Below are 15,731 nucleotides of genomic sequence, written 5' to 3'. Positions count from 1 at the left end.
CAAATGATTGTCTCTCATTTTTAGTTGCTGTTGGTGGAACCAAGTCTTTAAAACACACACTGATGAGCCAGCAAGATGCTGATGAATTCTTAGAGTTCAGCAAAGTGAACCTGGAGCTCCAGAAGGTTAAGCTAATTCTGACATGAGCTTTTGTCCTCTTAACATCTGACAGACTTGGTGACTTGACTTCCCGGCATGATAGCCAAGAGGGGCACAGGGGCAGGAGACAGAATTTAGAGCCCACCTGAGGTGAGGAGTCTAAAATGAGACCGGCCCCCTAACCCCTAGAATGCTGAGCTACGAGAGCAGTGTCAATATGAAAAGTTAATCCCAGAAGAAAACATCAAGAAAACTTACCTGTCACCATCTTGGTTTTTGAGGAGAAGGAAAAATCTTCCCTGAAATTTCTCAGCTCTGGGACTGTTCTGTCTTGGTGAGTTCATAGTCTAAATTCACATGATTGGAGGCTGTTCAAAAATGTCAGGCCAAGTTTTAATTTTAAGGTGACTCCAGGTTGAAGCAACGGCAAGCTGTCTTTGGATGAATGCACCTTCAAACCAGTTGTGAACTGAACAGCTAATGTGTAGGAATATCAGTGAATAGGTGTGCACACAAGTCAGTAGGAGATCTGCAAATACTTCAGATACTGGAATTACCAACTGGGGAACATAATATTTGAGTGTTAAGGTGTTTTGACAAATAGAAGATAAAATTAACCTAAGTTTAGGAGGCCATAAAATATAATAAAAATGCGTGATTAAAAAATCATAGGACTTTATATATAAAAACGTAAAAGAAACTAGGGGTGGTGGAAGGGGAGGTGGGCAGGAGGTGGGGGTGACTGGGTGACGGGCACTGAGGGGGGCACTTGATGGGATGAGCACTGGGTGTTATTCTATATGTTGGCAAATTGAACACCAATAAAAAATAAATTTATAAAAAAAGGTAACAAATTTAAAACTTCAATAAAGATCAAATGATATACACATGAAATTAATCCTGGAAAACAAATACAGAAGAGTTACCCCCAAAGGTGCACCAAGCTACAAGTGGGAGAAGTGTCAGAGAAGACAGGTGTAGAGGGTGGAGTGGGAAGTCCAGCATATATGTTTGGATTCCAAAGTTAACAGAATGCATGAGAGGTGAAATTAGAAGCATTAATGCCCGCGAATTTGAAAGATTTAAAATAACTTTAATGTGAAGAATTTTAAAATAAAGAAATTTTACGAAGATTTATTGGATCTTTCAATTCAGGAAGCCTAACACATTCCAAATGGGTTAAATCAAAAGAAATATAACTGTAAACATTTGGTAGTGCTCCTGCGGACCCCCAAGAGAAAGAGATGGCCATAAACAGGGTCAGAGATCAGGCTACGTGCCCCAAACAGCAAGCAGTCTGGCAGGACCCTGAATAGGAAGGGAGAAGCCTGGGAAATATTTTCTTAAAAGAACAGAGAAAATGACTGCAAATATAAAATTTTATGCCCGGTAAACCCCTACTTCCCAGACAAGTGTATAATTCAGCCACTTCTAAGAAAAACAGAGGAATTTTTACTTCTTCTTTTTTTTTTTTTTTCTTAAGGCCTCTAAAAACAACATTTATTGTCTTATTAGGGACTAAATGAAGAGACAAGTTCCCAGGCTGATCCTTCAGCTTTCCTAAGGCCATATGGTCCTAAGGCCTCATGGTTCAAAAGTAGCATGTATCCAGGGTGGGGTAGGGGAGGACAGCATCATTCTGGAGGTCTCCACCACCACAGATCTCCATCTCTGGGGTGTGTGTCCAGAGCTGGATGGATGTGGCTAAGAGCCAGCTATGGCAGGTAGCTGTCCAGTGTTCTGTAGTACCATGTTCTCTGGGGGCTGTCTGACTCCTTTTGGCTCGTGGATGATGGCTCCTATGCAGACAGGTCCAAGTCTGGCTCCAAAGTGTTCTGGGTTCCAGATGAGTGGCTGTGTTGAGGGCAGGTGTGGCTCAGTAGCCCACACAGACTAGAAAGTAGTTCCCAGTTGAAATATATACTGTCCCACCAGGGCTCCCCCAGCTTAGGGTAGAAAGGGAGAGGCCATGGCCCCAAATCTTTTGAGCTCAGAGGCAAAGGCAGTGGGGGTTCTAGCATCACCTCTGCAGATTCCCAAGCCTTCTTCACACAGTGGCAAAAAGGCTGGTCCATGACTTCCACCTCTGAATCTGGAGAAATAGAGTGTCTGAAATTAGAGCACAGGCTTTGCTAGAGTGGAGGTGAAAACCTGGGTCTCCAGAGAGATTTCTGTAGGGGGACTGGTTTGGAGAGGTGGTAAGGACCAAAGTGATTCATCAATTCTCCGGTCTTGATTTGAACTCTCAACTTCCTGCTTTGGTCCTCTACTTCTGGATTCCTCCCCTGGCAAAGATCTTTCCTTCTCTTCTTTGCGCTGGCAAGTCAGTGCTGCTGCAATCGCCAATAGGTTTGATTTAGTTTGATGTTCATGGAAAGCAGAACAAAAAAAGCTCTTTCCCCCCTCCTCCTCCCACCCTTCCCTCCCCGGAATTTTTACTTCTAATTGTTCCTTACTCAAGGAATTATTTCAAGCACAAGCAAAACATCCCAGATGGAAGATCTTACATGAAAGACAGGTTGACAGAGTTTAATATGTTGTTACATGCACACAAACACCGTATGAAAACAGTGATGGTGTCTCGGGGGCTTAAAACAAGATAGAATTATAGTCCTATAAATATTAATGCATATTTTAGAAGGAAGGTAGTTGGATTAACACTGATTAACTTTTGACTTTATTAATTATGCCCTATTAAAATATCTGGGAAAACCACTAAAAGAAAATTGAAAACCACTCATAAATTCTATATTAGTTGGGTTTAAAAGGGAATGACTCAAATTTCAATTAATAAAAACTTAAGAAAAGTAGCAATAACAGTGCCAACAGTATAAGGTGGTATTTTAAGATCATTACAAGTCATGAAAAATGAGAAGCATTAAACTCTAAAAGAGAAAAATACTAATTGCAATGTGGTATGCTGAAACCGAAAAAAATACAGAACCTGGTGAAATGTGAAAATTTAGTTTATAATACTCTATTGATTTCTTAGTTTTGACCAATGTACAGTGGTCGTGTAATATGTTAACATAAAGGGAAGCTGGGTGAATGGTATATAGGAACTCTACTGTATTTGCAAATTTTCTGTAAGCCTAAAGTTTTTAAGAATCTAAAAATTAAAAATAGCCCTAATGGAATTTTACCAAAAAATCTAGCTATCGCTGTTTACAAGAGTCACAACTAAATGATTCAGGATAGCTGAAAGAGAATGAAAAATTATATGCCAGTTCCAAAAAAAAAAATACAGTATTGCTATCGTAACGCCAGACAAAATATACTTTAAAGCAAAAAGCATTATGAGGACTAAAGAATGTTTCTCTATGTTGATAAAATAACTCTGAAGCTGTTAGACGGCTTAAAATTCTAGGGATGAAATAACAGCCCTAACGTCTATAAACCACAAACTGGCAGAAGTATAAGGAGAAAAGGACACACCTGCCAGTATACAAGAAGCTTTAACAGTTCTCAGGAATTGATCGAGCCGGGTGGATTTGGAACTAGTAGCCGCTATTTGGTCAGTTCAGTACCAACCTCGATGTGATGATGGGCTATATGCAGGATGTTTTGTGTTCAGCAGCAGAAGAATACACATGAATATTTCAGAAATTTTGAGATATTTGGGGTTGCTCTAGTTACCTGTTACTGATTTGTAATTTCATTGCTTTGTGCTTAAAAAAGTAATGAATCCTTTGAAATTCATGGATTCCTTTATGACTTAGTAGAAAGTCAGGTTTCATGACTGTCCTGTGTAAGCTTGAAAAGAATGTCTGTATAGAATATTATACCCAGCTTTGAGAGAAATGCATAGAAATATTTATATTAGAAACAAAAGATGAGTGTTAGTATGCTAACATCTATCTTAAGGAATCAGACAAAGAGTAGAATAAAAAATTTAGGCTCCCCCCCACCCCAGTCATGTCAGTGAGGAGAGAGAATCACTGATCAGTTGATTTAATAAATGCCTTAAGGGAAAAGAACCTGAAAATATGATGTGATAATATGATCCCCCTCCAGAAAATCTCCCAGTAGACGGCGACTTGGATAGCACCGTCTATGCACTCAGGAGGAGATGGGATCCACCAGGGCAGGGAAGCCGGGCCTGGAATTTGGACCTCTCTGGAGAAATAGGATTTAGCCTGAGCAATGGGGGGACAAGCAGGATTCACCCAGGCAAAGAGAAACCCTCACTTGCACAAGTCAGGAGACGTCCCCAGGCTGGGAGGTTCACTTCCCTTTCTCTGGCTTCAGGAAAGTTGGAGACACAGCTCCGAGTGAGCACCAGGCATCAGCGACCCAGGGGAGCTGGCTGGCACCCGACTCCCTTCCCCAGGAACAAGGGCCCGCTCGGCCTTTCAGTGAGGAGAATTTGTGTGTCATAAATCCCATGTTAGGAAGAAGAGGATGAAAATGAATTGATCAATCAGGACTTTGTTTCCTAGCAGCTGATTGTAATCATCAGATACACGTGCCTGATTGAAACAGCTCATAATTGAAGGCTGCGAAGCTGGAGCCTCTGGCCTTATGGAAATGTTATCAAATATTTGATACAACGGACCTTAGTTCTCATCCCTGGTGCTTCTAGAACCAGCTATGCAGCTGAAGGTGTATCTTGACATCTCTGTTCCTCAGGTTACTTATCTGAAAATGAAGGGATGGAGCTGCATTATTAGACTCCTCTGAGCTAACTAACCTCTCCATTTATCTTCAAAAAAGGGCAACAAGACCTCCATGTGCTTTGGGTATGGGTGGTTGGGCAACTGCATGGTAGCTGTGACCACAGCAATAGCACGAAACTAGCCACCACTTATGGGTTCTCCCAAGCGCCAGGCAGCAGGCTAGCACCTGACACGTCTCACCTCACTTTGCACAACCATCCCAGGATGAATACGCAGTTCTTGTCCTTCTTATACAGTGGGGACCCTGAAGCGAAAGGAAGGTAAATAACTTGCCCAAGATCCCACAGCTCATGAGGCATGGAGCCAGAGGTGACCCCACCACATGCAGAGTACTCTGCTGGGGAAGGAAGAAGGATGGGGGAGGGAGAGAGACTGCCACCGAGTGAGAAAGAAACAGAGTAAAGGGTAAGAGGGGTCTATGACAAACCTCATGGTTCAGAATCCAGGCTGTGACATGCGGTGGCCAGACAGCTACGTAGCCCACCTCCACACAGGGCACCATGGGGATGGTGCACCCTGCAGCTGCCCAACATGGCAGCCCCAGGCCCTGGCCTGGTGAGAGGCACTGCACTCATGTCACCCACCCCAGGTCCCCTTACTCTTCTTTCCTCTCATTGCTGGAAGGAAACTTAACCTAAATTTGAGGTGAAGGTAGAAGGTGGGAAGTAGAAGTCAGTTTTCATAAAGAGCAATGTTTAGTACACTTAATACACACACACTCCCAACTGTTGCAGATCTGCCAGGGAAAGAATCCCTGACCCTTCCCTTCTGTTCTGTCCACAGGATATCTGAAAGATGTGGACGCATCCTAAGCTCAGTGTAGCTTCTCCCCCTGAGCCCCTGTCAGTCTCACTTACAAGATGAACTCTTAGGAGATCCCACACCCTTTCCTCTGTCTTTAGAGAGCCTGCTATGGGCACAGATCATACAAATGCCAAATTAGCATACAAAGGCATTTGCTTTGAAGACGACCTCACTAATATCAGAATGCCTGGACTATGGACAATCCCGTACTCCTCTGGAGAGGACTCCCTGTGATTTGCTTCCACACAAAAATAAGAAGCACCTCCCACTTACAATCTTTGAGGCATCTGAGAAACCAGTGGAACCTTTGTCTAGCTATGCTGGTTGAATGGGAATTAATTTTCTTGGGGTTGTGCTGATTGTATTATCATGCGGCTACATCACAATCCTGTTCAAGGAACAGCCTTCAGCAGGTACCTTCCTAACAGGAAAAGAAATAGGATTTACCTTAGACTTTCAGAAGAATCCTGTCAATCAGAAAAAAAGAATCATTTGTGTCAGAATTCTTCCTTTGTCGATGTATTCATTTGTTCATTCACTGTTAGTTCTAGTAGAGCGTAGTGATTCCAAGCGCTAACTTTAGAATGAGAGCTGGATCCACACCCCAGCCTGCAACCTTCTCATGACCTTGAACAAGATGATCTCGAGTCCAGTCTCCTTACCTGTGAATTGGGTGAATAACCACTCACCTTAGAGAGTAATTATGAGAATCGGTGGGATTAGATAGTGAAAGTGCAGTAGGTGTAAGTTATTAATAATACCACCTCTCTAGGTCCCAGAAACACAAGCTCAGTGAAACAGAAGTTCAAAAATAAAATGAATGTATTTCATTTCTGTGAAGGCTGATTTCTTGCTGGCTTGGGATTCTGGCAAGTTTAGACTTCAACGTTTAAAAATAAAAATACATGAATGAATATACACATAATTTTTCATCATTCATGCGTGTTTTCACCATTCATGAGTATTACTTGTGCAGAGCACAGAGCAATCTGCTTTCTTCCTCAGGAGAGAGAAGTCCCCGCCCCCACTACCTGGCCCTGGGCCCTCACTACTGAGGAGTCTCATGAAGCTACAACTTCTCTTTGGCCCTGACCTGGGCTTGGCACGCCCCAACATCAGGACAGCTTGGGTCAGGCCTCTTGATTTTCTATCCACACTGGAAAGATGTGCCAAAGGAGGTAGCACATCTCCCAGGGCCACAAAGATGGGCAGGACTAGGGCACGGCCATCGTGCTGCACAGGGAGGTTTCCGTCTTGAGTGGTGGCTTTATCAGTTCCCGTGGAACCCGGCCTCGAGCTTCAACTCTGGTACTTGGACCCATGAAAACACTAAGCAAGTTACTGAGCGAGGATTTCCTGGGCTTTGACAGTGTCGCCTGCACGTCCCAGCACCTGTACAGGAACTTCCTTACTTTCGCAGCGCGCGAGGAGCCAGGTGGTACCACCATCGCCCTTACATAATGGGGGGGATCCAGGCTTATGAAGCCATCGGCCGGCTGAAGTCACACCGTGCATTTCCCTGTCTGGTGCAGCACTGGGTGTCCGAATCCGTGACGTGCTCTGTGCGAGACTCGGGATGGTGAAGGAGGCCGGGGACACACGCCCCGGGAGCTGCAGTCTGAGGAGGACGCACAAGAGGCCAGTACAAGCCCTGTGGGACAGACGGAGCAGCACCAGGCTTCAGTCTTCTGGTGGTAGTTTTTTGTATTTTTCTCGAAGACAGAGCATGCACACACAAGTGGTGGGCGGGGTTGGGGGAGGCGGAGCCTGCCTAGGATGGAGCCCAGCGCCAGGCTCAACCCCAGGACCCTGAGATGGTGACCTGAGCCAAAGTCAAGAGTTTGGCACTTAACTGACTGAGCCACTGGGCACCCTGTCCGTCCACTTACCTTACCCCCCAGGTAGCCCATCGTGTCTCCTATGCTTATGCCTCTGTGTCCTGCCCCCACGGACACGCTCTCTCTCTGGGCCTCCCTTGTCCCTCCACTAACCCCTGCCGGGCTTCCAGGCTCAGCCCAGAGCTTGTCTTTTCAAGAACCATTCTGTAAAGTGGGTTGGTGCTAATCCCAGCCGTGTTGCTAGCAGTAGTTTCATAATCCTGGAAGGTTCGTTCAGCCTCTCTGGACATCGGAAAATGGGTCCAACAGGGTAACCTTCTCTCTAGCTGTTCCACAAACACAGCTGTGGATGTTTCCAAAGGAGGCAATCTGCCAATTGCTTGTTAGTTTATCGTTTTTATCAGACCTCCCCCCCACTTAGCAGGACTAGTACCTTCAGATTTTGATTTAAGAGGCTGCATCAGAATTTCAAAGTCAGCATTAGCTCCAAATGAAGAGAAGAACAAACAGAATGCTTTCCAGGTTCTTCTCTGCCAACTTGGTCTTATTACACTATTTCATGAGGGCTCTGTGTCCAGCATCTCAGATGATAATTCCTCCATCACTTGTGTCACCTCAGAACATATAAGCACACGAGGAAGAATAGCACATCCATTTTAATTTTACTAATAAATACAGTGAGGCTGACAACACCCCCACCCTTTCCCATTTACATGTTTGTGCAAAAGAGTATGCAGGAGATGGGACAGATCCTGAAGGGATCCTCTCGCCTCTTGGCCTTCAGAGCAGATTGCAGATTCCTGGACCTGTGGAAGCAGACGTACCTGGGGCCGCTGCCTGTTCTCTGCCATCGAACTGCCCTGTTCCTGACTTAGCTGGTGTCCGAACTATTCGTGGGTCTCCACTGAATCTTTTCCCCTAGGATTCCCTGAAGTGAATACCATAGACAACGAGGAGGTAAGTGACAGTAATATTAATTTCCACAATGCTTTCACATTTCATAAGTATTGATGGAGAAATAAAATACTATATCTTTTGTATATGAAATGACCAAGTACACTTGACCTGGATTTTTTTTTGAGTTTTATTTTTTTAATAATAAATTTATTTTTTATTGGTGTTCAATTTGCCAACATACAGAATAACACCCAGTACTCATCCCCTCAGAGCCCGCCAACCAGTCACCCCACCGCCCACCCTCCTCCCCTTCCACCACCCCTAGTTCGTTTCCCAGAGTTAGGAGTCTTCCATGTTCTGTCTCCCTTTCTGAGATTTAAAAATTGGAAGGATCCTTGGATAAATGAGGCAATAATCCTTGCTTGGTTATCACTATATAAATAAAGCATAACATGGATTTTAATATTTTGAGACTTTGGCCTTCATAGATTTCAGAGGGTACAAAGTTTGCCCACAAAGTTCAGTGATTATTGGAAAGCATGTGAGGGGCTGACACACACACACACAGGTAGCATCCAGGTCTCGCTTTGTAGAGGAGGAAATGAACATCTTGATGGCACAGAAAACAAATACCCCTGACACAACACTGGGCCTGCAGGGAATCCGTTCTCCCAGCAAGCTGTGGTTCTCTACCACTTCTAAGACATTTCTCAGGAAAAGAGGTTCAGGAGGCCATAGCCAGCAATTCTCACACTAACAAAAGGAGGGGGAGAATCTCAGGCTTCAAAGAAGTATCCTAGGAACACATTGAGGAACTGAGGTGAGAAGGTGATCATGTCTTAGATCCCATGCACAGGTATTTTTCCTGAACTGCTGAAACAACCTTTTACAAGTTGATCTGGAAACAAGAGTCCAAACAGTGCATCCAGTTAAGCTCCTGTGTAGAAAGAAGGGACTACATGAAAGACAGTAGGAGAGCTTCTAGGAAACAACAAAACTATTGTTTTATCTTCCTCATCTTCTGGCAGACGGAGCTGTATTTCTCAATCTTGTCTGTCCCCACCCAGCTAACCTCCTCTGTGAAGTGCTAATGAGATCCTGAAAGAAGTAAACAGTGAAATTTTGTGTTCAGTGCTGAAAATTGGTGTGTTTCCAATTCTTTCCTTATCATACTGAATGATGACCTTGGATGACTTGCTTGCTCCATCCTGCCTATAATTTTTTATTTTTTATTTGAATTCAATTAGTCAACATATAGGACAATGTGGAACCCACATGTGCAATATGTGTACATTCTTCTGCTGGTACAGCAAGGCTCCCTTCCCTGCTGAGCCCATGTGGAAACTCACTTTATGACAAAATGGACTGGGCTCGGCACAGAGGCTGGACCCCTTTGTTATCCCTGAAACAGAGCAAAGAAAACGTACCTTGAAGACAGGTCATCTTGAATTCAAATATCTCCAGCTTGCCAAGTGTATAACCATAAGTAACTGGTCAGACTTCCCTGAGTAGCACTTTCTGATTTGCAAAATGGTAATGCCTGCTTTGTAGAGTCATTGTGAGAGCAGGAGAAAATGTACATAGAATGTCACTGATAGGACTCACTCAAAACAGCAGCCACTACTCCTGTCTATAGAAGCAATTTAGTTTAAGAAATATTCATTGGGTGTTCTCCCAGTACAAGGCATCAGGCTAGACACTGAAGCTAGCAATATTAAGATAAAATATCATCCCCCATCCAGAAGAATTTTCATGAAAAACACTTTCTCTTACTGCAATGTGGTTAATTTTATCTGTCAACTTGGCCGGGCCACACACCCAGAGATTTGGCCAAATCTTCTTCTGGATGTTTCTGTGAAGCTGTTTTTGGATTAGATTACTATTCAAATTGGTGACTTTGATTAAAGTTTATTACCTTCCACAATGTGGCAGGTCCCTTCTAATAAGCTGAGGGCCTTTGTCGAGGAAGAGGAAGTTTGTTTGCCAGCAGGGCACCCTCGGGCTCTGACTACATTAGGAAGCCACCCTGTGGGCCTGTGGCCGACCCTGCAAACCCCAACGAAGGCAGCTTCTGGTCATCCCTTCACTAGATCTCGTTCTCCCTTGCCCTTGATACACAGATAGAGATACAGATACATGTATATGCCACCAGCTAGAGACACACACACATACACTGAGGGTTCATGACATACTGGTAAGTTGAGACTTGAGTGAAAAATACTTTGAAAAATGACACTTTTCCGTTTAAATATTGTCCCTAATTCCCACTTCCCTAAATCCTATTACATTCTCCCAATGACCTATTATACACCTTTAATCCACTGCCTTTGGACAAATATCACTCCAGAAAAATATTTTTCTGCCTTACTCTCAGAAGTTTTAATATGACTTTTTTTTCCAATTGGAATATTTATCAGAGACAAGATATTCAAAAAGTTGTCCTTTTTAATAGATATGGATAAATTTTTTTAAATCACTTACTTCATCAGTTGGTCACCCTGATTCTGTAAAGTTGCGTTTCCTATGAAACAAATTTTTCATTTTTTGTTACTTCTAAAAATGAAACTGGAATTTCTTCAGCTTTCAAAAGTATTTATAGGACTATACATTTGCAAATGTAGAAGGAGTATTGCCAATGGCCAAAGTTTGAACAATTTTAGAAATAAATAAGGTATATTGGATTATAATTTAAGGTATGATATAAAACCCATGGATTCATACTATGTATCTAAATGATTGAATATAAAAATAAAGCAACTATGTTCCCACACAGAAGAATACAGAATATTTACATAGGTACTTGCTATGTCCAGAAAATGGAGCTTAGCTTCTCTTTGCTCTTCTCATCCCACTCCAGCCCAGTGTGGGCCACACTTGGTGCTTGCTTCCAAAGAGCAAGGCATGGAAAGGGTTGGGGAGTGGTGTAGTCTCATAGTAGGTTCTGAGCAAACATTGCCCCATCTAGGAGATAGAGGTCCACATCATCAGGAATAAGCCACATTGATCCCATTTCCCCTTGACATGATAGGATGAGAATGACATTTTAATTCTACAGTCTTCCTACCGAAAACCCATGACTCTAGTATAGACATGCAAGAGACATTGGATCAACTCAAATGGAAGGATATTCCAGAAAAACTTTCATCATTGCTTCTAAAAATTTTCAGGTCATCAATGTCAAGGACATTTTGACAGACAGAGGGTGCTATGGAGATCTAATGACTCAATGTAATATTAGGTATGCTGGATAAGATCCTGGAATAGAATACTGGGGGGAAGCTGGTGTTAATCAATGAGCCAGTGTTGGTTTCTTACTTGTAACAAATGGCCCATGGTGATACAGGATGGTAACAATAGGGACACTAGGCAAACCGGATATAGAAACCCTTGTACTGAATTTCTAACTTTTTTTGTAAATGTATAACTACTGTAAAATTTAAATATTTCAATAAAAGAAATAGTTGTATGAGCCACAAATATACCAAATGCAAAATAAGGAAATGTAATGTGAAAGTATCAGAAAGTAATGGTTGAATTTATCTGAATTGTTCCTTTCCTTATGTTTTGAGGCCAAGGAGAACAATCCTTTGGAGTACAATCACTCTGAAACACTACAGAGTTTACGTTAAAGACCATTGCATACTCGATTTTATCCAACAGAAACATTTTTAGTTACTAATTACACTAATGATGCTAGTTTAACAGAATGGATCAAATGATTTATCGATATTTTTCAGAATCTGCAAGAGAAAAGGAATATTCAACAAGCAATAATGAAAGATTCCAAAAAAGCACCTGTGAGTTCTGACTTAAAACAGTTGTTAATTTTCACCTTTATTTTTAAATTTATTTATTTATTTATTTACTTACTTATTTATTTATTTATTTATTTTAAAGATTTTATTTATTTATTCATGAGAGACAGAAAGAGAGAGAGAGAGAGAGGCAGAGACACAGGCAGGCAAAGGGAAAAGCAGACTCCATGCAAGGAGCCCAACATGGAGTTGATCTCAGGACTCCAGAATCACTCCCTGGGCCGAAGGCAGGCACTTAACCGATGAGCCACCCAGGGATCCCCACCTTTATTTTTTTAAAAAAGATTTTATTTATTTATTCATAAGACAGAGAGAGGCAGAGACATAGGCAGAGGGAGAAGCAGTCTCCCTACGGGGAGCCTAATTGGGGACTAGATCTCAGGACCCCAGGATCATGACCTGAGTTAAAAGCAGATGCTCAACCACTGAGCCTGATTTTCACCTTTTTTAACATATGGCTGGTATGTTAGAAGAAAGACTTTTTCAAGTCTTCTGTTGAGTAAATTGCTAGGAACAGCATTCAAATCTTCCCTTTCCAGGCTAAGGGTGAGAGCCTACATTTCTAGCTTAAATTTCCTAGCACAACCTCTCCAGTCTCTATAGACCTTTACTGCACAGAGTCAGGGGTGTGTTGGTAAAGAGTTAACAGCCAGCCCCTTGGACCTGTAGCTTTCTCAGATTTCTCCCATGGCCTATTTCATGCTACCAACATGTTGTTGTAGAATATGGAACTGGGAAGGTGTGTGCACACTTGGATCCCATACAAGTGAAGGTGGGTCTCTACAACTGGAGGTGGTTCGGGCACATCACCAATTAGTCCCTTCCTCCTGTAAATGGGGACCGAAGAGATATTTGGATTAAAACCACCTTTCACAGTTGCTATAATGTTGCTCCTCAAAAAGTTGCTATAATCCATTAATGAAGGTAGAGCTCCAGGTGGATGTGCCATTTCGATCACGTCAATGATCAAATATCAGAAGGGTGAAAAGAAGAAAAAATTTTCTTTCTTCATCAAATAGCAGCATCTAAAATGAAGAGGAATGTCACTCAGATTTCAGTTCCATTGTTGCAAATCTTAATGGCAATCTAATTTATATGGCTACTAAAATGACCATCAAAGCACATTGCACATTATATCACTGTATATAAACACTCAATAAAAACAAATTTCTATGGACTGGATCCAAAATCCCAGTTATTTGCTAGCAGAAATGGTCCCTCCCATTTGAGATAGAATACAAATTACATTCCAGCATTAGAAACAAGGAGTCAAAGCAGGTTTGTCGTTAAGCCTGTTCACGACTTTATGACTCAATTTGCATGCCAACTAACACCTTGTTTATAGATTAACTTCCTGGAAAGAATTTGTAGACTTGAGGATGACCTTAAAATTTACATGCTGAATAGGAAACAATTACATACCATATGTTACAGTGGACAATAAAAATGAAATAGAAAGATCCAAATAAGCTTGGGCTTCAGACTAGAAGGACACCACTGGTTATCCAGAGTCTCCAGCTTGCCAACTGCAGCTCTTGAGACTTGTCTGTTTACATGATTGCAGGAGTTAATTCTTTATAATCCACCCCGCAAGATATATGTCTGTCTATCTATCTATCTATCTATCTATCTATCTATCTATCTATCTATCTATCATCTATCTATATTGGTTTTATCTGAGAACCTACTGATCCAACAATTAAAAAAACACATTTAACTGTGCTCTCTATGTCCATGATTTATTTAGTCCATGGTCTCAACTTCATGAAAATCCTTTCAATTTGGCTTGATTTACACATTTATATACATGTTTGACATATTTGCACATTTATATTCTGTTAAACTGTTTGTCGGGAACACAGGTTTATCATGGTTGCTTGATCAATGTCTAACATTTCATGGTTTTTGTCCCAATCAGGACAGAAGATTTTTATGCCACTACAAAAAGATGGGGCTAGGCAGAGGTCTAACCAGGAGTATAGTTCTCTATCTGAAATAGCCAAGGACATGGCTTTTCAATCTTTTCCTCCCTCACTAGGAACACTTCAAATTAAATTTTCAACAGCATTCACACATGGGCATACATGACAAATGGAGCTGCTGGGGCTAGGTAGGGGGCAGCCGGGACTCCCCCCACTGATGCTGGAGTTGGATCTTTATGCTCCAGGGAGCCCTGTGAGGAAACCATCTCCTTCATCCTGTACTTTCAGTCCCAAGATATGATCCTGTTTTTCATGTTTTCACAAATCCCAGCAAGAATTTAAATGGCACTGTTAATATTGCCATTTACCTAATGCATTTTCAATGTCCTCTTTAATTCTTCCAAACCAGTGAAAAGGCAAGATGAAAAGAGGTTTATAAAAACTGCTGTATATTATGTTACCTCCTAACTGAGTGGTTTATTTGCTTACTAAATGGTCCTACATTTATAGTCAATCATCATCAACAGATAATATCAAAAGTAAACTTCAATTTCACATTGCAGAGGAGGTGATTCCAATTGAATGTTGTTTGTCATAGAGAATATGTTACTAAATCCAGTTTATGGGAAGATTATGGCATTTAATTTACTTTTAGAGAGAGGAGTATGCCTTCATGAGAAACTGCATTAGCTATTAGAAAAGTAATGTAGCTGTCGGCCTGTGCTGTTTCCAGGAAACATGGGCATACTGCATTGATGAGAATGACCCAGACTTTTTTCCTAGTGTGATCTGACAAAAAGAGTACTGGACTGGTCACTGGGAGGGAGTGAGGGCAATGTGGATGGGAACTGGCTGTGTGAGTCTAAGGAGACAGTCACCCAACCTCTCAGGGCCTCAAGTGTCTCATCTAGAACACAATAAGTCAGGTAAGTTCTGGCAACCACAGTCTTATAAGATCTTATGATCAAGAAAGTCATGGTCAAAGTTACCCTGATGTCACCAAGGAAAGTAAAAATGACTGCAGTGGAGTCATTATTTTGTATTTTTTAAAGAACGCTTTTGAGAAATAGATTACCCGTGAGCACAAGCGGGGGCAGAGGCAGAAGCAGGCCCCTCGCTGAGCAGAGAGCTCAAAGTGGGGGCTCCATCCCAGGATCCTGAGCTCATGACCTGAGCTGAAGGCAGATGTTTCACTAACTAAGCCCCCCAGGTACCCCCCGAAGTCATTATTCTTAGAGCACCTACAAGGGAGTAGGCTTTACCCAGGGCCAATTTCATAGATGTGCATGCATGTATGTACACATGTGGTGGATGTGGTATGTGGTGAGTGTGCTGGGGCCCAAGGTTTGGTTTAGATTATGTAATTTTTTGTTGTGTGGAATAACTAAGTATTTTAAAAAGCTACTCTTAGCATTTCCAAGCTGGTGGAAAGGAGGCAAAGCAGTACACTGCTAGTCCTTGAGGCCTCCACACTTTGAATAGCTCCCCTGATGCACAGGAACTTCTGGATTTCAGTGGAATGCCAGGGGCTCACCACATAGTGGCTCTGCTTTCTTCTGGCCAGATCGTGTGACCCAGTAGCTCAGGGGTTTGCTCCCCATGTGGAGAATCTCAATTAAAGGGAAACAGGAGAGGAGACAGAACCAGCCAGACATATACTCTTCCTTTCTCTCCTGCATG

The 15,731-nt window shown here is 42.3% G+C and overlaps 1 long non-coding RNA gene across 1 annotated transcript; it reads right to left on the bottom strand.

Annotated features, from left to right (window-relative positions):
* Nucleotides 1-1,636: 1,636 nt before the first annotated feature.
* On the bottom strand, nucleotides 1,637-5,021 carry LOC119872007. The gene is made up of 3 exons (XR_005358855.1): nucleotides 4,956-5,021; nucleotides 4,655-4,737; nucleotides 1,637-2,432 (listed from the first exon to the last, which is right to left on the bottom strand). It is a non-coding gene; the product is annotated as an uncharacterized LOC119872007 (long non-coding RNA).
* Between the last annotated feature and the right edge of the window lie 10,710 nt (nucleotides 5,022-15,731).

This window comes from Canis lupus, chromosome 5 (genome assembly GCF_011100685.1).
Source record: "Canis lupus familiaris isolate Mischka breed German Shepherd chromosome 5, alternate assembly UU_Cfam_GSD_1.0, whole genome shotgun sequence".
Lineage (NCBI taxonomy): Eukaryota > Metazoa > Chordata > Mammalia > Carnivora > Canidae > Canis > Canis lupus.
Note: the sequence above shows the minus strand (reverse complement) of the source record. Positions and strands in the feature narration are given on the sequence as shown.